Source organism: Meleagris gallopavo, chromosome 1, assembly GCF_905368555.1.
Source record: "Meleagris gallopavo chromosome 1, MGAL_WU_HG_1.1, whole genome shotgun sequence".
Classification (NCBI taxonomy): domain Eukaryota; kingdom Metazoa; phylum Chordata; class Aves; order Galliformes; family Phasianidae; genus Meleagris; species Meleagris gallopavo.
The window spans coordinates 81,194,238-81,218,018 of NC_139404.1; the positions used below are offsets into that span (position 1 = coordinate 81,194,238).

Below are 23,781 nucleotides of genomic sequence, written 5' to 3' on the forward strand. Positions count from 1 at the left end.
TGTAGAAGTATAGCAGAAATGCTGAGTCACAACTTGAAGCAGAGCACCTGGTGGGAAGGCAGGGCTAACCCACGGGAGCTCAGGTGCAAGCAATGCTCCTGATTGACCAGAAGGGGTAGGGCAGAATCCACCCTTTCCCAGACCTCATTTAAGGGTTGGCAGGGGGGCACATAGGTCTTTTGCTGGAGATCCCTGTGTATCTGAAGACCTATTTAGGGTAAGAAGTTGTTGTGGTGTTGTTGTTGTGTTTGTTTTTTTTTTTTCTTTTCTTTCTTCTTCCTCCCCCCCCCTTGTTTCTGTGTCTGTAGCTGTTGCATTTAGGCTTATCCTCATTTATTGTAGCCTGGAATTTTGCTAATCTGCTATCTTTGCTGTACTTTCCATTGCATTGTAGTGTTATATTAAGCAATGAGTGATCGGTGGTCTGTTAGCACCTTCTAAATATTATCTTAATATCCTTGTGAAGAATTCTGGTTGTGTGTGTAAACTTTAGAATAGATTTTGAGTGGCTTGTCTCACATATGTAGCTTCAATGTGTGTTTGCGTATCTTTATTAATCCAGAGCTTCCTAATCAGTGTTATGAAATTGTTCCCAACGAGAAGGTAGTTAAGAAAAATTGTCTGAGATTTACAACTGCTTTTATTCTATATTAATAATGTAGCATTTTTCTGGATGACAGTGACAGTATGATAGCCTGAAGTTGTGGAGATGGAGGTAGCATTGTTCTACACTGCTGACTGCTGGAGACTTGAAAGGGTATGCTCCAACTTTGTCATGTGCAGAACTGTTACTGCTTTAGCACACCTCCAGGAAGGAACTTAGACCTCCCCTTATATCTAATGTGTCTTAGGATATCAATTTGATGAAGGATACACTGCATCAAATTAGCACTGAGTTAGTTAGAGTCAGCAATATATAGGAAGAAGGTATATAAGAATGGTCAGGTATGGACCAGTTACTTGCAGGGTCATCGTGGGCCTGTGACATTCTCTTTTATTAGAGGTGCAGACCGTTTTGATTTAACATAGTGTCATCGCTGAGTAGAGAAAATGGGCTTTTTCCTGACGCAATATTATTTTTCACTGCAACACTTCTGACTGGCATCTTGACCAGCTTGCCTCTTAATCCTGCTCCTTTTCAGCAGATCTACAGAAACAGGAGATGATGCGTATGCCTCACGTAAATGTCATTTTCACTCAATTGCAAGTTAGAAACAAGCCAGCTCATTCACTGATGAACACATGAATACTATATGAATACTATACTAAAACTTCTATTTCTGTATTTAAAGTTCCGTCAGGGTTCAGTGAGAGGAAAGTATTTTGGGGTTATAAGAAGTGTGTATTCTTCAAAACAGCCCCACCTTAGAAAATACAAGTCCACACAGGCTTAAAAAATATCTGTGTTGTGTCCTAGAATAAAGCATGTATTTCATGCTCTAAAAGTCTGTGGTTTGTAGTTGAAAAAGATTAAGTAAATAATTCAGAATTTGTTGTGTTTACCTGTTAATAATTAAGCAGGTTAGTCTGTGTACTTTTTATAGATGTTGAGCTTTATTTATTTTTATGCTTGGCTCATGTTCTGATTTTTAAATTTGAAGATGTTTCTGCCAAGGAGGAGATGAGAGAAAAGTCATCAAGGAGTTAAATGTTGCTGTGATGGTTTCATCCTGATGGGCAACTAAACTCTACCACGGTGCCCTCTCACTTCCCCCACTTAAAGGAAGAGTGGAAGAAAATATGGAAAATGGCTCAAGGGTTATGAAGAGGACAGGGAGATCACTCACCACTCACCAGTTACCATCACAGAGAAAACAGACTCAATGTAGGGAGACTGATGGCATTTATGGCCTGTAACTGACCAGTTACTAACCAATTTCTTATTTCTGGGGAGAGAGGAGAATTCATCTTTATCTTCCCTTCTACTTTCTGCTTTCCTTATTTCCAGTGCTTTGAGGGAATTAATTTTTAAGGATGATAATGATTTTTTTGGACAAAGGCAGATACCTTTGATTCCTACTTACTAATGCCTGAAACTAGGGATGGAGGAGTCTTGTTATAATATGGCTTTTGGTTGACCTCAATCAAGGAAAAGTTTCAGCCTCTGTCTGTTTTAGAAATACAACCAAAATGTGGAGGAGAGAAATAAGGAACAGGCACATCATATTTCTGTTTTCTTGAATTGTGAATTAGTTACATTCTGCTGAAAAGTGCTAAGCTGACAGCTCTGAAGTCTGAAATCATCTTTACCATTTGAGTAGGTACAGAGAGGCCAGCAGCAGCGTGAGTTTCTCTCAAAATATATTTAGGACTGTTCTTTGTGGAACTTCATTCTCTGGCATGTGATATTTCAACTGAGTGGATCTGTCAGGGCATCTTTGCTTTCAGTGGTCACAATCAGGCCAATAATTTCCCACTTTCCTCTTGAATCTCCATGTCTGTTTCTTGGGGGTGGTGGAGAAGTAAACAATAACAAGAAAACATGATTAGCAACCAAATTACACTGTTTTACACTCAGTAGTTCTCTGTTGCTGTTTACATAGCCCAGACCTTAGCATAGATTGAAACAGAATGAGATTTGGGTGTTTTTTTTTTTTTTCCTGCTGCCAGGCAAGAATTCACCCCACTGTTGATAACATTCCCTCCCCACCTTAAGCAAAGTTATTGCCTAATTTTTGGAATGTTTGAAGTGTTTCTCTGGTCTTGGTAGTGTAAGATACCATTTGATATTTTCACTCCCCTTTTCCAAGGGTGAGAGAAAGCACAGGGTATAAGAAAAGTCCGTTGAAATGATTGGCATTAAAAGACAAAAGCTACTGAAATGTGAGAGTGATCTTTGGTTTATATATTAAAAATCAAAGATGTAGAAAGACTGTTTATGTGAGAATTAATAGCCTGATTTTTGTTGACAACTGAAGTCTTCATCTGTTACCATGGCATGTTTTAATTCACTGTCTGCATTGGTATTTCCTTCTGAAGAATTATATATGCTAGTACCACTACTATTTAAAAAATAACATTTGCCTCTCATGTTCCAGGCAATGTTTTCTGTTTAAGTTGAGTTAAATAAAGTTAAGAGGAGGTATTAAGCTGGGAGACAGTGTTACAGAATGCTCTACTACTTCCCTTCCTCCATTGCATTAATTGCCTTCAAGGGTCGTTTTGTTCTTGGCCTGGACAGTTAATCTAAGTCTTCTGTGTAGGTAAATGTGGGCAAATAGTTCTCTTCAAATAGAATTTAGAAGTGAACAGAGAACTTGAGTTTTTTCTAAAAGACTTTATCCTGCATTAATAGTGGGACTGTAAATTGAGTATTATTTTTTAAAACTCATCCCTGCCAAAAAGCCAGTTCTTATCCAGTTTATTTTATAGTCACAGGTCCAGTCAGTGGTCTGTTTTTGGCAGTTTTCATGTAGAAATTTTCTAGAATCTTTTATGATGGAAGTTTAATACTAGTCATTTGATTTTTATTTTTTTTTCCCTCCAGACAAACAAGCTTGTGTAGTGAAACAAGTTATAGGGATCTCAAGTCTAGTTCTCAGTAGACTGAGGTCCATATCACAAAAGACTTTACTATGATCAATAGTAATTGGTTGGTGGTTGTAAGTTCAATGGAAGAGACTGAACGAGCCACAAAATCTCTCTACGGTCCGTCAGTTCAAGGCAGAGGGACAGCAATAAGCCTGTGTCAGTGAATCTTCTGCTGCTTGCAGTACTGTCCTGGAAATGAGAGGAGTTGAAACTCTAAGCTTGGCAGATTAGCTTTTTTCATAAGCAGTATATTCACAGTCTTTTTTTCAAAAAGAGCATTGCTGTGATGCATTGTCCATTTTGTTAAGGCATACTTTACCCAGTGTTTGTTGCCAGGTTGACTGAACCTAAAAAGACCAAGAGATTTACTGGTAGTCTCACAGTGAATCATTGTTTGAAATTCTTTTGGCTGCTATATTCTTAGCATTAATCAACAGTAGTTCCTTTCATCTACGTGCTACCAGAGTTTAGTTTGCATATATGATGACTGTGTTTGGGAAGAATTGAATTGGGATAATGCTAATATAATTTATCTTATTCTTTGAATGCTGCTGTTTGTATATAGAGCCTTAAAAAGAGAAGATTCTTGTATAATTGTCATCCTATAATATTTTCTATCCCCTTGGCAAAAGCTCCGTATGCAAGAGAAGTGTAAATAAAATTTATGCATTCTTTACATATTATGGAATGGAATGTATTTATCTTAGTTTTACTTAATTTGTTGATAATTCACTGAATAGGATTTTTTTCATTCACAGCAAAGTCAAAAGGCCATGCTCCTTATATGGTATTATCATAAAGAAATGGACAAGTATATATGGTTCTTTCCTGTTAGCATTTTGCGGAATCATAGAATCACAAGGTTGGAAAAGACCTTATAAGATCATGTAGTCGAACTGTCTTCTCATTACCACTGCTACCACAAGCTACTAAACCATATCTTGCAGCTCCTCATCCAGATGCCTCTTGAACACTTCCAGGAACTCCCTGATGTCTCTGGGCAGCCATTCCAGTGCTGACCACTCTCAGAGAGAAAAAGTTTTTCCTTGTGTCTAACCTAAACCTCCTCTGGTACAACTTGTGGCCATTTCCCCAGGTCCTGTCCGTTGCCTGGGAGAAGAGGCCAAACCCCTCTTCACCACAACCTCCCTTCAGGAAGTTGTAGAGTGCGATGAGGTCTCCCCTGAGCCTCCTCTTCTCCAGACTAAACAATTCCAGTTCCCTCAGCCACTCCTCATAAGATTTGTGCTCCAAACCCCTCACCAGTTTCGTTACCCTTCTCTGGACATGCTCCAGGGCCTCAACATCTTTCATGTAGTGAGGAGGCCCAAAACTGAACACAATGCTCGAGGTGCGGCGAGTATGTACTGCTCTTACTGTAGAAGCAACTGGCATAGCGGAAGAAGCATTTTTAATTTAGAACTGTTGTGCATTTCTATGTTTTTTATCTTTATGTTAGATCTCTTACTAATATGCTTCATCCCTGAAAACGCATTTTTTTTAGAACGCTATCTCAAGACTGAGGATTGTGATATATTTTGTGACCTTGAGGCCAGTAAGACTGTCCTAAGCCTGTGCTGCAGAATATTCACTCTTGCTTGATACATAAGGCTTATATTTCCAGTGAAGCTGAAGTTTATTTCCTGAACTGTGTACATAGTTTTTCATGATGTCAGATTTAGAGGGTATTATCTGAAATAATTTGAGTCGCCAATAAACCGTTGCTCCAACTGAAACTATTAAATGTAAACATGGAGATTGGAATTTAAAACAAAAGGAACAGTTTGTAATTTTAGATATGATATGCTCTGTTAGCATGTTAGTCCAACAAATGACTACCTCAAGTGTAAGTCTTGATTAACTTAAATCTCATATAAAAGTAGTTTTAAAAACTATGTGGCAGAAATGTTATCACTTATCAAACTCAGACATACAGAAACTTGGAAATGATTAATTAAAAATAGTGAAAATCAAGATAACATACCTCAAGATAACATAACAGTTACACTGACTTCTGTGTAGCATTTTCTGGCAAGAATTTTAACTAAGAAAAGGATAGGTGTTTGTCATGGTTGTACAAAACTTGAAATTGCTGTGGACCAGAGAAGACCTGAGACTTTTGAATTCACAGAGATTGAGGAGATAATATCTAAGTGTTGCTGCAGGCCCAACTGATCAATGAGTTTAAAACAGATTTTCCTATGCTTTTTCCTGCTTTTCATGTATTTTGAATTCCCCAGCATAATGCACTCTTCCTGGGCTCACCCAGCATACTGTAGAGAGATTCAAGTCATCTCTCACTGCAGCACATAGTTTGCCAGCCAGCACAGAGCACTTTGTTGTTAGATGAGTTAGACAACAAAGCAAACAGTGCAGTTTCATACTTGCTAGTATCACTTAAACCAAACAGACCCTCCTATAATATATCTAACAGCATCTAAAGGTCAAAATCTGATCCTCATTACTTGATATTTTAGGCTTTCTGTTTTGCTTTATTCATTGTCAGTGCAGAACTGTCAGACGATTAGAGATTGTGGTTGTGCGATGTTGGAAAGTGCTACCAGCTGCCATCCAGTGTGTCTGTTCAGGCAGTGACAGACCTTATGAAAGCTAAAACATGTGCTATACAGCCTTATTTCGAGCAAAATAAATCTTCTCTGAAAACAGTGAAAGACTCCATACAACAACCGATGCTGTGGATGCTGATGACTGACCTGTGTAGGGTGGGAAGTGTCTTCAAGTGATGAACTTAGGACATGGTTTGTTTGTTATAATTGGAGGTAGTAAGCTCCCAGAAAACAAAGGCATGGCCATGGGTATGAAAAGAAGTTGTGAGTGTGTAGGCTGGAAAGAAACAGAAGCACCTCTGTAGTAGCAAGAGAGTGGTGGGAAGTCAGGCCTGGAAATGATGAACCAGAAAGCCTGCTGTTATTGCATTTTCTTTACATTGAGTAAGCAATGCTTTGCATCCTTTCCTTCCTTATAAACTAGGTTGCTTCAAAGAGCAGTTCTTTTCTGTAGCAGTTTACTTTTAGCAGGTAGCAGATCACAGGTCCATTAATACAGCAAATTATCTGAGCTCTGGAGAAACAAGTTTATGGAAAATAATTGCTTTTGAATCAGTTCTGTAGTGTGACAAAGGGGTCAAAATCTCAGTGATTAAAATGTCTCTGTGTATAGCTTTGAAAACCCCTCACCAGTGAAGGATTACAGAATACCAGTAAGCTTAGCCCATTTCTGCCATGGCTGAGCTGGTAATTAGGTTGGCCATGGGTTCCTAGATAGAAATTCAGTACTTGGGGGTGATGTATAGATCTTGCTGCTCCTGTGAGAAAACACAAAGCCTGGCTGGACTGGGCTTGGGAATTGTAATCTGAGTGAACCTCTCATAACAGGATTTGGAAATTATGCTGGTTAGATCCCTAGGCCTTATTTTATACTGTTGGGAGTAGAGTGCCCAAGTCTAATTTCTGACATCAGAATATTCCTGTTTGGTAGCCAGTTCTGAACACTTTTTTAATTAGTATTATATAGTACTAAGTCTGTTTTTAATTCTTTCTCAGAAAGCAGTCTATAGAGAGATTTTCTGATCATTTTAGTCACTAAAGCCAATTATAGCTATGACAGATGGAAGGATATCATACACATTTTTTTAAAGAAAAATAAAAGAACCACTTAAAACTCTTGAACTTTTAGAGTATTTACTTGTAACTTTTTTCACAAGTGAATTTGAACATAAAACAAGTGGCAAAACTTCGGTTGTGGCACCCATTTGTTTTTATCCCTAGTTGGAGTAAAACTACACTTAATGGAAAAAATGTTTTTTTTTTTTTAAGCATGAAGTCATATGAGTTGGTCCCTACTGGATTGGTGTTCAGTTGTAAGTTTTCTCTCTGAAGTATGCACAGAATGTGACATGTTGTGTGCTAGCACATTTAGCTTATTTGTTTGTCACCTGTGTGCTAAATGTGAATGTGTAAGACTGCTTTGTTTCCTTCAGGTAGCTGTATGTTGATATATATACAGTATTCCACTCACTTCCTCCACTGACTCCTGGTTATTTGACTGTTATGAAAACTCAAGCTGTTTTGTGTGCAAATCTCGAAACATAAGCTTTAATAAGTTTCTTTTTTTTCTTTTTACGGCAGCATAAAAAAGAAGTGTTGAGAGCTGCTCTTAACCCTTTTGGAGTCCGAAGTCAAAAGGTAAAATTAAATGCTCCTTTTTTGGGGTTCTGAACATATTGATAGTGTAATTGTTTGGAAATGCTATTTCCCTATCATATTTGAACTGAGATTTCCCATAGGAAAAAAGCAGGGGTACAATAACAAGACTCAAAATATTATTAGATCTCGTTAAGTGCACCAGCATATCTGGGCCTAAATTATGCAGGTAAGTAACAATTGGTAAACTGCAATTATCTGTTTTACTTAATATAAAAACATTGGCGTTAGGAGTCAGTGGGACTTTCAGTAGAGTTTAATATTGCTAAGGATTTAATGATTTTTGTCTCACTATAACTTGATAGTTTTTATGATATATGAAGTTTTTTCAAATTACAGTAAGACAAATCCTGTAGCTCTTTTCTCAGGCAAGAATCCCTCAATGGGAGTTTTGCCTGACTGAGAACTGAATGAGGTCTAAATAATTAGCAATTAAAATATTCAGTTATTGTGCTACTGTATATAACAAAGCACTGGAGGTATTAAAAATTGCTAATCTCCTCCTTATTAAAATGTTAACTGCTAAGCATAATACAGCTTTGCATTTTCTATCATTTGCTCATGCAGTTCATTAGTAGAGGTGAAATGTTTGTGACAAATACTCATTTGAACTTTTAAGGGATTGACTTTGTTGAACAGAAGTGTGTATTGAAGCCACAATTTCTAGTCAAACACTAAATAATGTACAGAGTAACTTTGTGTAGAACTTCTGAATATTTACAGAGCAAACTAGTTGGTAAGCTACTTGTCAGTAGGTGGAACTAAACAGTTTGGGTATTCAATTAGTATTTGTTTTCATCAGCAGCTTCTTGTAATGAACTCAAAGAAAGTACAGATTAAAGATTGTCCATAGAGTATACTGAGCAAGTAATCTGTACTGAGAGGGTTGAGAGACTAGCGTGTGAACAATTCAGTAATAGGTTAAGAAGGAGAGTTGGTGCGTTTGTTCAACTGTGCATCCACTCAGTTAAAATTAGCATGTGAACTGTTTATTACTGAGCTAGTCAAAATGAGGACCAGACTGTTCTCTAACCCTGTGTTACTGCACAAAAGAATAAAAATGTATATCCTATCTTCTTTTGGCACAAAGCAGCTGTAGCAAGATGTGATGGAGAGTGAGAAAGGAGTGGTGAGAGAAGGTGATAACTAGTCAACAAAAAAGGTGAATATAGTATTACTGGAATAATTTGGTGATGGTGTATTTCCTAAGGGAGGACAATCCCCTGAATACTGTTCCTCTCACAGCCTCTCCCTGGAGTAGATTGTTACCTCTTATGCCTAAAGATTTCTTCTTATCTTTTTGAAGAGCCATTCTGGGCCTGGGCATTTAATTGTTCCATGTAATGCTGTTGACAATTCAGGCCATGACTCTGCAAGGATTTACACATGTATTTCACTTACAGCATTATGAGTAATCTTATTGAAGTAGATGAGATTAATTGCAGTATATAAAGCTAAGCATGTATATTAGTCATAGCAGTAAAAGAGGTGTAGTTTTATGTATTAGTTTGTGTTGAGTGTGGAGAATTTTTTAAAGATATATAAATGCATTGGATTTTCTACCATTCGTGTGGCAGTTAAAGACGAAGTATAATGTAACAAACTAAGCTTTTCTGCTTGTTCACAAACTCCACAATTTTGTCAGGTTCTCAGCTGTAAAGTGTGAAAAAGAATAGGCTGCTTTCATTTTCCTTTTTACATGCACAGTTAAACCTCCATCTAGAATGAGATGATCTTACAATTTATTATAGAGGAGTGAAGAGGACAGAAATCAAACAGGAAGATGTGTGCTTCTGTGGACTCTTGTTTATAATTTCATCAGATTGGTACACACCTCAGACATTTCACTTAGTGATAAGATATGCAAATTATTCTGGAGCCAGCAGCAATACTTTCACCTGAATGTTGAAACTGACAGGGTTTTTTTTTTAAATCAAACTTCAACAGCAACAACTTGTATATTAAAGCAACTATTTCGAAGATATAATCAAGTGCATGTTGGTAAGTGCAGAATTGTTTTCATACTTCATACTGTTGATTTCCTTCCCTTCTGGAGTAAGAGTTGCGGGTTTACCTGTAAGTGCGGGATGTAACTATGGGCAACAGTGCAGAGGAGCTATAAATTTATGTGAAAGTGTGCACTACAAACAGGAATGCATAGTGAAAGTGAGGAGATTTAAAAATGAGATTTACCAGAGGTGATATTTCCTGGTTTTCCAGCTGCCTGTATCACACCTTCCATACCATCGTTTTGTCTGTTTCTTCTCTCTTTGGTTTTAGTTTTATTGCATCTTCAGTTTTATTGTGTTCTTAATTCAGGGTGTGACAGTAGAAGCCTGTGGATACGGTGGAAAGTTTGAGTGATAGCTCTTCCTTGGGACTGAAGGCTGAAGTTGCTCAAAGCTGTAGATGTTAGCTGGGGTTTTGTTTTTGAGCTTGCGTATAATCATAGGAGAGGGTGCCACTGAAAATACAGCTTGGGATTTAAATGTTAATTGTGTTTATTTTTGGAATCTTAGTTCAAGTCAAAGTCCACAGCTTATGATGAGATAGTGGCTGAATCCTGTGAGTTTTCCTCAGCCTTAGTTCCTCTTCTTCCTCCTGTGAATGTCTGCACATAAATGTATCTGAGCTCTTCCATCTGAAGTTTGCCAAGGGCTTTTACTTAGAGCTTGTTTTCTTCTTTTTGTTGAACTAATGATGTGTATTTATTAACCAGAAAGAGATCTGTGCTGTAAACACTTAACAAAGGACAAAAACTTTTGCATTCCTGTTATAGTTTGAGTATATGTGTGGTTGCATGTGAGAAAAAGAGAGGTGATTGCTGAGATTATGAAAGATTACAATTTGCTTTTGATTATGTGCCTAGTTGAGTTGTTTGGCTACTGTGTCTGACTAAATCCTCATGTATTTCCTACTCTGGTCTGCATCAGTGAGGCCTATCCTCACTGTGGTGTTATGAGCACCACTGTGTAAGAAGGACATAAAAGTACAAGGGAGTGCCCTAAGGAGGGCTCTGAGGATGGTGAAGGGTCCAGTGGTGTGCTCAGCCCAGAGCAGAGGAGCTGGGGGGGAGGCCTGATGGCGGCTGCAGATCCTCACAGGGAGCAGAGGGGCAGCGCTGAGCTCTGCTCTGTGTGACAGCGACAGGGCCCAAGGGAACGGCATGGAGCTGTGTCAGGGGAGGGGCAGCTGGGGGTTAGGGACGGGTTCCTCACCAGAGGGCAGTGGGCATGGAACAGGCTGCCCAGGGCAGTGGGCACAGTCCCAAGTGCTGGAGTTCAAGGAGCATTTGGACACTGCTTTCAGACATAGGGCTGGTGCTGTGTAGGGCCAGGAGTTGGACTCAGTGATCCTTGTGTCTCTTCCAATTCAAGATTTTCCATGATTCAGTGATGAGTGAAAATGTCTTGTCAGTTGCTGTGATTGGCAGGTGAGTTTTAGCTTTCTTCATTGAAATACTAGCAACATTCTTGGAAGGAAGGATTTACATATGCGTTTGTGATTAGACAGATGAGCTGTCTATGCAGTTGTAAGTACCATAACATATCCTTTGATAACTGATTCCCATGGGTCATGGGGTCCCCAGAAATACTCCTTGTGGAAAAGGACTTCCCAAATTCTCAAGACTTCCTACTTATGCCAGTCACAGATTTAGGCCACTGAAGAACGTGTTGTTTATAACATCTAGCACTAGGACCTACAATGATGTTGTGGATACTTACTTCCTACTGATTTGAGCAGAGGCACTTGAAAATAATTAAAGTAAATGAAAAATCCATACACAGAGCAAAGCCTTCCAGGGGGAAAGTGAGTTTATTGAAAGAAAGATTTTGCTTTTTTTTTTTTTTTTTTTGCTGAATACTTTCTTTCAAGGTCTTAAATAAGCAGTAAATGTTCTTGTTAGAAATAAAAACTGAAGCTCAAACTTTGATTTTTGTTTTCTGCCATGGCTGAAGAAATTTCATTGTTGATAGGTAGAAAAGGCTGAATTCGGTTTCCCAAAGCTGATAACATGAGGTAATGTATTGTCTCAGTACGAAATGCTGAGTGAGGTATCAGTGAGAGAAATACAGTGGGTATTACGATATATTCACCCTTAGTGGACTGCTTGAAAAGAATTTATAAGATACAGTAGAATTCTGAAAGAATTTCTAGAGGGCTGCAAGATGAGGCACCAATGGAGAGGGAACAGCTGTGATGATTCTTAACTTTTTTTTTCCCCGGATTGGCTAGAGGGATACTGATGGTTTAGTCTTTCAACTAGATGGATGCCCTTTAACCATCTGATCTAGTATTAATACCATGACTGCCTTTAACAACACTGATACTTGCCAGTTGCCATTAAAGTTGTTTACTTCATGCTGGATAGAAAATAATTGCCTATAGCTGATACCAATAACCTTATTATCCTTACCAAAAACCATGCGTGCATATTTGATAAAAAGTTATATTTGTCATGTTCATTCAACATCAAGCTTAAAAGAAGATTTTTTTTCTCTTGCAAGTTTCTTCCTTAAATGTGAAGTCCAGGAGGGGTAATTCATCTAGTTTCTTATGTTAGCATTAGAGTAGCTGTTGTATTTTTTTTTTTTCTCTGCTGAGTTTGATTCCAGGGATCCAACAGCATTCCAGAGGGAGAGGAGAGCAGCATCACAGACTGCACTGCTGCTGCTCTACCTGCCACGAATAATAGCCCACTGGGCTAGTTAATCATTACACTAGCTTTCTTGTTCCTTCATAGCTGATTGCTGCCCAGAGGATGTGGGTTTCAACAGTCCTGCTGTCAACACACAATTCAGTATCTGTGTATTTGTTTACCTGCATGTATATGCACTATGTTTCGCAGCAGATACTGTGGTAAAACTAACAATGCAAGGTCAGCGTGTATATTATTCTGTACAAAAATAAAAGGAGAGAATGTTTTATTTTGGTAAAGACATTTGCAGTGTATCTAATCAGCATACTAACAGAATGTCCTCATTTAGTGCTATATGAGTGAAAAATTGCAGGGTGTTAAAACTTTTGTTCTTCAGTGATTTGGGTTGATGAGAGATGAATTGTAAAAGGGAGTGAGTAGTAAATCTATCTGGTGGTACAAGATTTCCTCTTCAAAATGTTACTGTCTCACAAAGTTCCATAGGTATATCTTTCACTAAGTAGTATGCTGTAATCCTTTTTAATCTCCTTCCCTCCTTCTTTGCCTTTCTTTTTTTTCATCCTCCCTTTCACTCTCTCCTCTGTCTCAACATCTCCTTTTTGTTCCTACCCCTTCTTTCTATAAATGGGCATATGTTTGTTAGAGCTGATTCAAATGTTTGTATGGTGACACTATGGTGGGGCCACTGAACAACTTTCTATGTGTCTTGTTCAAGTTTGCAAACTGTCTAGCTGAGACCATGCAAGTTAGGCAAAAGCTATCAATAGCAGAGCAGCAGCATTACTGAGTAGTTCAGTATTATCAGCAGTGTGAACCAAACCCCTCTTCTTCCTTTACCAGCAAATTAAATGGCAGACAACAAAATGAGACAGCAAGACATGAACAGCAGTGTGAGCTGGACCGTTTACATGGCAGCAGCAAGCACATCTTACTGCCAAGTAGATGATACAGACAATTCTGTCTCTGAAAAACAGCCCTGAGCCCATTTTAGCCATTCCCTCTGGTTGTTTTCAGTCAAACCTGTATCATTCTTATTGATATTAATAGGATTTTAGGGATCATACAGGTCCCTTTGCCTTCAGAAGGCTTGTCTTCAGGATGGCAGAGAGAATTCACACAGGTAGGCAGTGTCTCTTCTGAGAAACAAGAAGGTGGAACTTGTGTTTTCTTCTGCAAGAAATCAATATTGAAGAAAACAATCAAGAAACATTGCTACTCAGTCATGGAACACTTTCAATTCATTATGAATTTTCATTTGACTTTTTAATAATCTGAATTGTGGTCATTTGCAGAATGGACCAAAAACATTTTCTGTGCTCTGAATTAATATGTTTACAGTTCATAGGCATATGTGAATGTTCTTTACAAGATGGCATTGTCCCAAGATCTCAGTACCCATTTATAAGAGATTTCTTGTTAGTTACGTTCTAATGATTTGATTGGTAGGTGTTAAAACACAATGTTTGAATCCTGAGTGCTTGCCTGGCATGTGAACTAAAAGTGAGCCATTTCAGTATATACCTTGAGATTCTGGAGGCTGTCAAACTGTAGGCAGGCTCCTCAACCAGGAGCAGAGAAACTCATTTACATCACTGGTCTTCAAGGCAGAATGTCTTCACCTCTGTTGAGACAGAGAACCAGAGAATCTTGAAATCGTATGGAGGTGACTGAGTCTTTGTAGATCTTGGGGGGGGGGAGGGGAGGGGGAACATGACCCACTGTATAAGCAATCTCACCTTCCTCCAGGGCTCTTCAGGAAAGTGTGTGGGGCTTTATCCAGCCGAGTGTTTGGGGAAGGGAGCTGCACAGTTTTTTGTAATAATGCACACATCTGTCTTTCTCTGAAGGATATTTGCTCCCTATGGTTTGGAGATTTCCCTGTTGAGTTTTGAGGAGACAATTACACTTGTGTGTACACTGAACGTTAGTGGCTTGCAGGTAATCCTTTTGACTCTAATTCTAGGACTTTAATATAAAGTAGGCTCAAACTTTGTTTATTACATTAACTGAAACTCAGTGGTAGGTGAGAAGCAACATGAATATGCACTTTCTTGGTATTGACAACTTGCATGGAGTGCATTTGTGTTCTCTGGCTAATTTTTTTCATAGCACTGCTTGAAATCTAATTGCTTAAATTTTCCAGATCCTTAGTTCTGTTTTTTAACTCATGAAGTTAATCTGCCTGCTAGATTTTATACTTATGGTAAAATGACCCTTTCTACTTTTGTTCCTTTGATAGAAACCCTCAGTTCTCTGAAAAACGTGTGTATGTAAATAATTTTCATCTCATAGTGCAGCCCATATTTATCTGAACATCTGTCTTAAATGGCAAAGAGAAGAATATACTGTCACTTTGAAAGCAGATATCTTTACTTTTCTGATATGTAGCTATTACTTTTGCAGCGTGGTTAGGCTTGTGTTTAAATGTTTAGATCACATTTTTTCAGGAACACACTGAGAAGGAAAGACCTCAGGTACAAAATCTTTTTTTTTTTTTTTCCTATCAAAATCCTTATTCTGAATGTTGAGTAACATCAGTGCTGAGGTTATATTTGGTCCACTGTAGAATTAATACGAGTAAGCCTCAAGAAAGGGACCTGAGCTTGGGTTTTGAAATCTCTACACTCAGCATGTTGATCTGGATTTAGCTTCCAGAATCAGAGTTTTGCCTTTGGATAAAATCATACTTCAGTTACTAATACTTCGACATTCAAATAATTGGATGTTTTTTAAAAGCAAGGGATGTGATTTAGCTGAAGGTTTTCCCCCTTTTTTCTTTTTAACAATTTTCTAACTGGAGATTTTTTTTCCTGAAGTCTTGCCAATGGCAAAAATGAGGAGGGAATGTGTGGACTAATGCAGGGTGCTCACTAAGCCAAAAAAAAAAAAAAAAAAAAACTAAAAAGAACAACTCCCCTAAGCTATGTCTAAGTAAACTTCACATTTCTCTGATATGAACAGAATGCAAGATTTGCTTCTTACTGCTTTGGAAAAATCAAAAGAACTAACCTTTCCGTTTGCAGAACCATTTCTGTGTGTTCTAGTTCTATTTCTCACTGGAAATCAAACTGCTTTTTTTTTTTTATTTCTTTTAGGCATTTCTCCTGCATGCTTAGTCCTTCATGTACACAAAAAAGCACACAAATTCATGAATCCTAGGGAATTGAAGACTTAGGATGGTACAGTTTTCATAGGTTGTTATAAATATGTATAAAAAATTTCCCATCACATGAATTTCCCAAGGGGTAATACATGAAATCACAAAGGAAAATGCTACAGCAAAAAGTAATGAGGTAAACTAAAATCTGGATTATCCTTTTAGGAAGTTACAGGCTCATGTATCAGCATGACACAGAACTGAAAAATGGAGCAGCGGGAGTCTAGCAGTGTTTGGATCTGAAGTTTTGTTTTTGATGTTCTTCTAGCATGAAGTTGTAGTATGATGTTGGCACAGTCTCCAATTGTCTCTTGAATCTTTATAGTTCTGGAAAATACCTGCTTGTTAAATACAAGTGAGATGAGAAGTCTTCATTGTTTTGCTTAACTTCCTTTTAAAGCATTATTTAATGCAGCTTTAGATGCGCTAAACAAATGTAATCACTCCTGGGAATGATCTCTTCAAACTGGGAACAAGTGCTTTTTTTTTATTTAACATTTTTAGCTAAGAGGAGGGGCTTAGGGAATATCTGTTATTCTTTTTTTTTTTTCCATCTAATATACTGCATACACTAAAATGCCAGACGGTAGAACTTTCTCCTAACACAACTGCTATTGTTTCAAGACTGTTCTACTCCCACAGAATCTGTGTTGAAACAGGTGCCTCACTTGCTTGGCTCTCCTGGAGCACTTTTGTGCTTTAAAGCACCGCACATACAGTGCACAGTGGCACTATTAACAGTGTAGAATGAGGCTGGGAGAAAAACTCATATAGGGGCTGCACACCTAGGTGCACTTAGTAAACAGAGACAGTTATCCTCATTAAGCATAATTAAACCTAATATTGACTGTAAACTGTTACTTACCTTAAACTTCTCTGCAGACATTGTGGAAAAGGGATTAACTTAGCAGATAGGTACACTAATTACTACCTTCTTCACATTAAAGTTACCATCAGGAAGGCCTATATTCATAAATAAAACATAGTAGGGGATGAGAGACTGAGAAATATGTAAATTCATTTGCAGAAAAAAGACCAAATTAAAAAAAGAAAGTTGAGTGATGCTACTGGAAGCAAAATGGCACTCCAGCTAATTACCATGAAAAGTATGATAAATCATGGACGTGTATCCTTGACTTCTGACTGATAGAGCCTGCGGAGTGCAATCTCTCATGCGTAGCTGCCTCTGACTGATTTAAAACCATTCTACTATCAAGTTTGATGGGAAAGCACAAAAGTGTGTTATTTTATTTCCTTGGGTATTGTTGCTACCTCCTTTTCCTAGAAATGACTTGCAATTATTGTGAAAATACAGTCTGATTTCTTGTCTGCAGAATTGTTGTTTGATGCAATTGACAAACAAAGGCTCCGAAGATGGTCGAGTTATGTTTTAATAGCTATATTTTCAAATGCAATTGATCTGGTATATTGAGACAATTAGAGAAATAAAATGTCGAGGGAGGGGCTGCCTCTGCTTTGGCATATTTATTCTCAGGAAAGTGATCATGTGTCTTACAGCCAAGATCAAGAGTTAGAAACAATTTTATTTATGAATTTGTTTATTTTTCTGTAGAATTTTAAGTGAGTCACACCACTTCATGTTTTTGATCTTTCTTTCCAAATTTCATAGTCTTCTGCACTTTACAACCCCTGCAAGTGGCTGGACACGTTTATCTAGGATTATACAGATGAGAGAGGCTTCCAGAATGTGGCCATATTATGTGCTGTCATGTCACTGCTGCTACTGTCTAATCCTGTAAACACTTTGTTTGAATACATAATAATTATGATTGCTATTTGTGGGGTATCTTCTATTTTCCTACTGTATCTGTCCAGAATACTTTCTGCTCAGGTTGTTTCAGAATAAAAGTCTGTTCTGCTGGGTTAGTTCATGACAGAATAATGGGAGTACAGACCTAACTTTATGAACCAATGCCTAAGCCACGTGTACAGGGAGAACTTGAGTATGCCAATATTTCAGACTCAAGGTAGAAGTTTATCATCACACTGGCATTCCTAAGTGGATATTTTAACACAAAATTATTATTTGCATCTATTGTCCTTTAACTTTTTATGAATTTGCATCAACTGGGCACACCAGAGAAGAAATCTAATATCTGTTATGTTCATAGTTTTACCAGAAGAAGTGAGATAAGTTAATTTACTAGCTGAAGATCTGCAGCTACTACACAGTGAGTACCTTATTTTAGCTGGTTTTTCTTTTTCTTTGTTTCCTTTTCTCTTTTTCGTTTCTTCTAGAAAGATTTATTCCCTGTAATATTAATGAGGTGTGCATGTAGGAATGTGTGCTTTCCGGGTACTGGTATTATGCTTCAAGAAACAATACTGAGTAATTAACAGTATTTTCCTGTTCTGGTAACTCTTATTCTTCCTCTATAACTCTGTACAGCCAGCTGCACATGTGCTGATGGTACCTTATCCTTTCAGCAGTTTCACTGAGTTTTGACAGAATAGGCTTCAAAAGTGTATCAGAATTACATCTTAGGGCTGTGGATTTATGTAGCCACACTCTGTAGTGATGTGTACAGATGTAAGTCTGTCACGACAGATAGTAAATGCAAGGGGTACCCTGTGAGCAGTAGTGTCAAATCATTACCACATAGAAAAATCAAAGGCTAAAGGAAGAACAATTTGCTAGAGTAAATAAGTTTTAGAGACTTGGTTGTTCTAGCACAAGGAATATCTGCATCTCTTCTCTTGTTCAAAACTATGGAAATGCATGAAGCTTTCACCTAGGATTTACTTTTGAGCAGCCATTTTCTGTCTGCTTCATTGGGAAGATTCAGAACAATTCTGTGATGAGTTGTTTGTTTGTTTTTTTCCTGTTTTCCTTCCACATCTTTTCAAAGGGAGAAAAGAGGACTCAGTGGAGAGGGGAAAAAAAAAAAAAAAAGACTTGAGATGTGGAAGTTGCAAGGCTATTTAGTCTGCATATGTCTTTTCGATATCAGGCTTCCTGGCCAGATTTCTCCAGACTTGTTTTGATCTCGGGGGAAATATTGGTCCCACTGCATCTGTAACAGTGGACAGTCCAAATGCTGAGTGAGGATTTTACTATTTGGCCTGTTAGTAACAGCTACATGCTTTTTATAAATGGAAATAAAAATTGGGTTTATCGTCTTTCTGGGGAAACATTCAAAACTAATATTTTTGATAAATAATAAATATTAGAGAAGTTTCATTAGCATAAGAAATGGGAATATAAATGCCAACCATGCTTTTGGGATGGAAAGAAACTATTCTACTTATTATATTACCACCCTAAAACAAAATTGGATTAATTCCTCTCTTCTGCACATACAGCTGATGTCCACTGGACAATTTACGTTCACTGGACACAACAATAATTGATCTCTTTGATCTCTTGTCCAGCTCATTCCCTTCGGTCTTTTTAATTGCGCGCTTGATGATTCTAGCAAAACAATTATCTAAGTGATAATATGCTTGAATCCCAGTCATCTGCAAAGCATAGGCCAAATTCTTTGAATCCATACTCAAGCAAAATTTCCACTGAAGTCAAAATTAGAAGCTTTGTTTCTTTGCAGATTTTTTTTTTTTTCCACAGAAATTCCCTACTTTTTTCCACTGTGGTAAGGATGACTAAACACATTTGTGGATGGCTGTAAAAGTTGGGTACAGATAATCCATTTAAAAAAGGCAGATATCTTTGAGGTTTTTTATTCTAGGGAAAGACACATCTCATTTAAGCAATAATATTTCTTAAATAATAGCCAAATGAAGTATTTCAAGATCTAAATTTCCATTTTCCTCACAGCTGGGTCCTAGGACATACTCAAGGCAAAATGACAGAGTGTAGACATATCTCTGCCAAGTATAATATGCAGAGACTGGGGGTCAGTCTTTTAAAGATAGATGGTACTCTCTGTGTGAGTTTAAGACATATTCTTAATCAACCAGTTTAATTTTATTTAAATTAAGCAGAATGTGTCTGTTTAAAATTCTCTTGCATTTTCTACTGGATATGTAATAGGTTTTGAACCTTTTTATCATGTGGATCATATCTGCCACAAAAGAAATGCTCAGCTCTGAGAAAGTCCATCACTTCTTTTCTTCCTCTAAAGTTGTTCCCTGTGGAATGCTCTCAGGAATGATAGTAACAGAGCTTCCATCATTTCCTTCATTTGTAATATCAGAACTCATAGCAAGTGTGCTAGGCTGCTAAGATACTTCATCACAGAGGGATTCTTAAAGATTCTGAGCACTTTTTACCGGTATCCTGGCATCTTCCCTGCGTGTAAACAGACACCTTGAGGGACATTCAGCTATCACGTGACTCCTTAATTCTCAGTTGTAAATTTTGCTCCTCTGGGGTCAGTTCAGCAAGTTTCTGAAAGAAATTCCTTGTTGACCTAGGGCCTAAGAGTGAGAGAAGAGAGGCTGCTACTATTTTGTTTGTTTTTCCAGTACTAGTAAGGGGGGAGTAAAAAAAAAAAAAGGGCTCCTCATCAACAAGCTGTTTTAATGAGAGCTAGAGGGAGTCATGCTATGAGTATGGGTGGGGGAAAGATTGTAAGAGAAAGCTGAAAACTATCATTTTGAAATGGATGAAGAAAGGAGCTTGCAGAAACTCCTCCAAATGAGGAGAAAATTTTCACTGTTCTTATAAGTACATTCACCTACTTTTCTGTTGGCATGTTGGTACCGCTATGTATTGAACAGAGAAATTTGAAGTCAGTCCTTTAAAAGCCTTATAAAGCAGTGTCCACCACTGCTTCTGTTTCCAATTCATCCCCTTTCATTTTCCTGTTTACTGTTACCTTTCCCCCATATGTTGTCTTCTATGTTTCCTTCTCTCATTGTTTTCATCATTTCTTTGTTTCCTGTTTCTCAGTAACTCTTCTCTTTTGTGGCTAAATCCCCAAATTTCTTGGTTTGTCCTTACACAAGCAAAACTCCTGTTGAGCTTGGCCAAGCCAAGGGCTTATCTTCCCATGGTTTAGCTTTTGCTTGATAGCAGCTAATTATATCCATTGCAAACTCTTCGTATTTTGAGACATACACTTCAGCCAATAAAAGGCTATTTCATGTACATTTACTTCTAGAAATGTCACTGAATCACAGATTAGAATCTTCACAGATTAGAATCTTTTACCTATTTAAAGACAAAGATGGGGTTTCACTTGTTTAATGTTCAGTAGGATCTCAGTGTTGAGTGTCCGGGGAGTCTGAAGTGCTTAAAGCAAATAACTTAGGAACTGAGGAGGTAATTATATATGAAAGGGAATATGGAAAGGAAAGAATGCAAATGCAAACAGGCCAAGACTGACGGAGTGCCACTGAATAATTCCTCACTTGCCCCCTCTCAAAAAACACAAATAGTAACCTTCAGTAACCTATTTGCATTAAGGAACATTCTGATGTATCTAAAATATTGATGGAGTTGATGATTACTTTTAGGATATGTTTGAGTGTCTGAGCTCACCGTTGGTCTTTAAGATGTCAATTTACGTTCTTTTGTGTTGAGTAGAAAGTAGGAAATAGTGTTTCATCAGTGTAGAGTGGGTTTTATTTGGGCGTACAGATATTCCTGTTAAGGTTATTTCTGCAGTGCAATGGAGTAGATACGGATTTTATATAAAGCATATGAACTGTGAGCATCAGGCTGCTGCAAAAGAGTAGTCAAAACCAAACTGGTGTTGTCCATAATGAATCTGATGCACTGTTTCTCCCTTTCCTGAAGCTAAAAATGATCGCTCCATCAGGAGATCATGAGGTGGGCAATGTTGGTGTGTGAGGAAAAATTCTCTGTGTGGTGTCAGAAGTCCAGTCCCCCTATTCCAACTGATTATAGAAATGTATCTGGTTAGCTCTACAGCTAAACAGACAAAAGTGCCCACAGAGAAACTCAAGCAATGAACAAAAGTGCTAATATGGAAATATTGAGATAATATTTCAAATTCTGCCACTGTCTCGACCTTGGAAAGATTACTGCCTTTCTCTACGCACTGTAGTGGAGAACATTACTATTGTAGAACTCTTTAGAATTGTTACAAGTGAAAACATATATATCTATGGTTGGACTTGATGTCTGTGAAGGTCTTTTCCAGCCTAAATGATCCTATTGTACGACTTAGATTTGCAGGTATAATCTAATATTTTTGAGTTTGTATTTCTGGCATGATATTACTCTGTAGTAGAATGCTTCACTGCTGGCAATAGGACTGAGAATTCTCAATGAAATGGGTTTTTGTCTTGTCCACTGTGCATCTTCATGTTAGATCACTGCATTTTTGATGCAGTAGCTTGTGGCATTTTGTGGATATAATATAGCTACCACGTGCTTTGGGGTTAACAACTTTAAGTATTTTATTCAGATAGGAAAAATGAGAAATCTTATATTGTGTTTGGAATGACTACCAGTGACTTGTGAAATTGAATGAAAATAGATGCTAGTAGCTATACAGCCATCAGAGCGAGCTTGGATTGCCAAGTGACTCTCACTTTCTATGGTGAATAGTGACTCTAAACAAGAAGTGTTTCCACCCCTGCCTTGAGGTTATGAGATCTGGATATCTAGTAATAATCTAGTAATTAATGCCACTGTATCATTTTTTTTTTTTAACTGCTACAGAAATACAAAATCAGATGCTCAGATGGCTTCCGTTGGCTTAGCTCCACTGAAGGCAACAAAATGTGATGCCAACTTGTACCAGCTGAGGATCTGGCCCACAGTTAAAAGATAAAAAAGGGACAGGCTGCCAATATGGCAGGGAACATATTGAGATTTATGGTAGTGACTTAATCAGTAAAAAGTTCTGCTGGAAGTGATTATCTCTGCAAATTCACATTAGTCACTGGAGGCATTCAAAGCTGGAGCGCTACCTGCCTTGTCACGTTCCCGCTTTGCACCCTCTCCCACACTCTGTGTTGTGGAACACTGAGAGCATCCCACCTCATCCGCTGCGTTCTGGTTGGCTCTGCTTTCACAGGTCTACCACATGTTATTGATGTCTGCGGGGAAAAAAAAATAATCTTTTGGGCCCGGCAGTTTCCTCACTTGGTCCCATCTGCAGCGTAGGTTAATCTGGGGATCTCTGTGACTCGTAATATGAAGTTGAGGGAAAAGCTCTCTTCTGCTCCGAAGTGTTTGTCTATGCAACTAACTGATCAATGACTTGGAATTTGACCTACAATGTGTGTGTCTAGCTGCTTTTGTATGATATCCTAGAAGAACATATTTAAGAAGGATAAACTTTGAGAAGCAGAATTATTTAAATACCTAAAGCCTACAAAGTATGTTGAGTTTTAAACATGTAATGAATTTACTTTTCTGTGCTCTAAAAAAAATAAAAAAAATCAATCATTAAAACATCTCCAGATGTAAAGCTCAGCTGTAGTTTTTAAGAAGCTTCAAAGGAGGCTTTGAATGACAGTCAGTCTTTTACTAGGGTATATTTTTCTGCACTTTAAAGTAAGAGTGAGTCTTCTGTGGCATCTGTATCATGTAGGTGCTGAAAATAATGGTGGGGAGGCAGGACACAATGTTCCTCTCTTTTTGTCTTTGAAGTTCCTAATTATTGTGTATCCCAAGGAATGCAGTACCTTTAGTTAAAAATTGTCTGTGTTACAAAGAAATACAGATCTCTGTCCATTTCTTACTGAGGTCGGTAAAAAGATTCCTGTTGCAAATTTAAACTAAAAGCATGTAGTATCTTCAACTTCAGCATACTGTAAGTATGATAATTGTAGCTGATTCACTTAAACAGTACATGGAAATACTTAAGCATAATGCAAAGTGCTTATAAGAAAGGTATGACTTGTATTAACACATGGCAATAAACCTTTCAAGCAATACTTATTCTTATATTCTCAGTATTTTTCAGATCTTCCAAAGCACTTTAAAAGTTTCCAAATGGAAATATATTTTTCTAAAGAACCTTAGAATTGTTATACAAAGTATCATTATCCCCATGTGATAGATGGGGAAACTGAAACACAGAATGTTAAGTAACTTGCTCAAGGTTGTAGAATAATTCATTGCCAAGCTGGGGATAGATTGTTTCTTGACATTGAGTGTTCCCTGCACTATTCTATGGCTTCTTGGTGTTAAAAAAAAATAAAAATAAAAAAATGCTACCATGCTTTTATGATAAAATTTAAAAAAGCAGCTGAACTAGTTGCCTTATCTTTGCAAGTCTCTTGAAAAAGCACTGAGATAGTTGAACATC

General features: G+C 37.7%; 1 protein-coding gene across 16 annotated transcripts in view; it reads left to right on the plus strand.

Moving 5' to 3' along the window:
• Nucleotides 1-23,781, plus strand: part of ZBTB20 (zinc finger and BTB domain containing 20) — a 455,562-nt gene that overhangs the window by 52,180 nt on the left and 379,601 nt on the right. For all 16 annotated transcript variants that reach the window (XM_085237458.1, XM_085237517.1, XM_085237467.1 and 13 more), the window contains one exon: nucleotides 7,680-7,736. The gene's annotated coding sequence lies outside the window, so the exon portion shown is untranslated. The remainder of the gene's footprint in view (nucleotides 1-7,679; nucleotides 7,737-23,781) is intronic.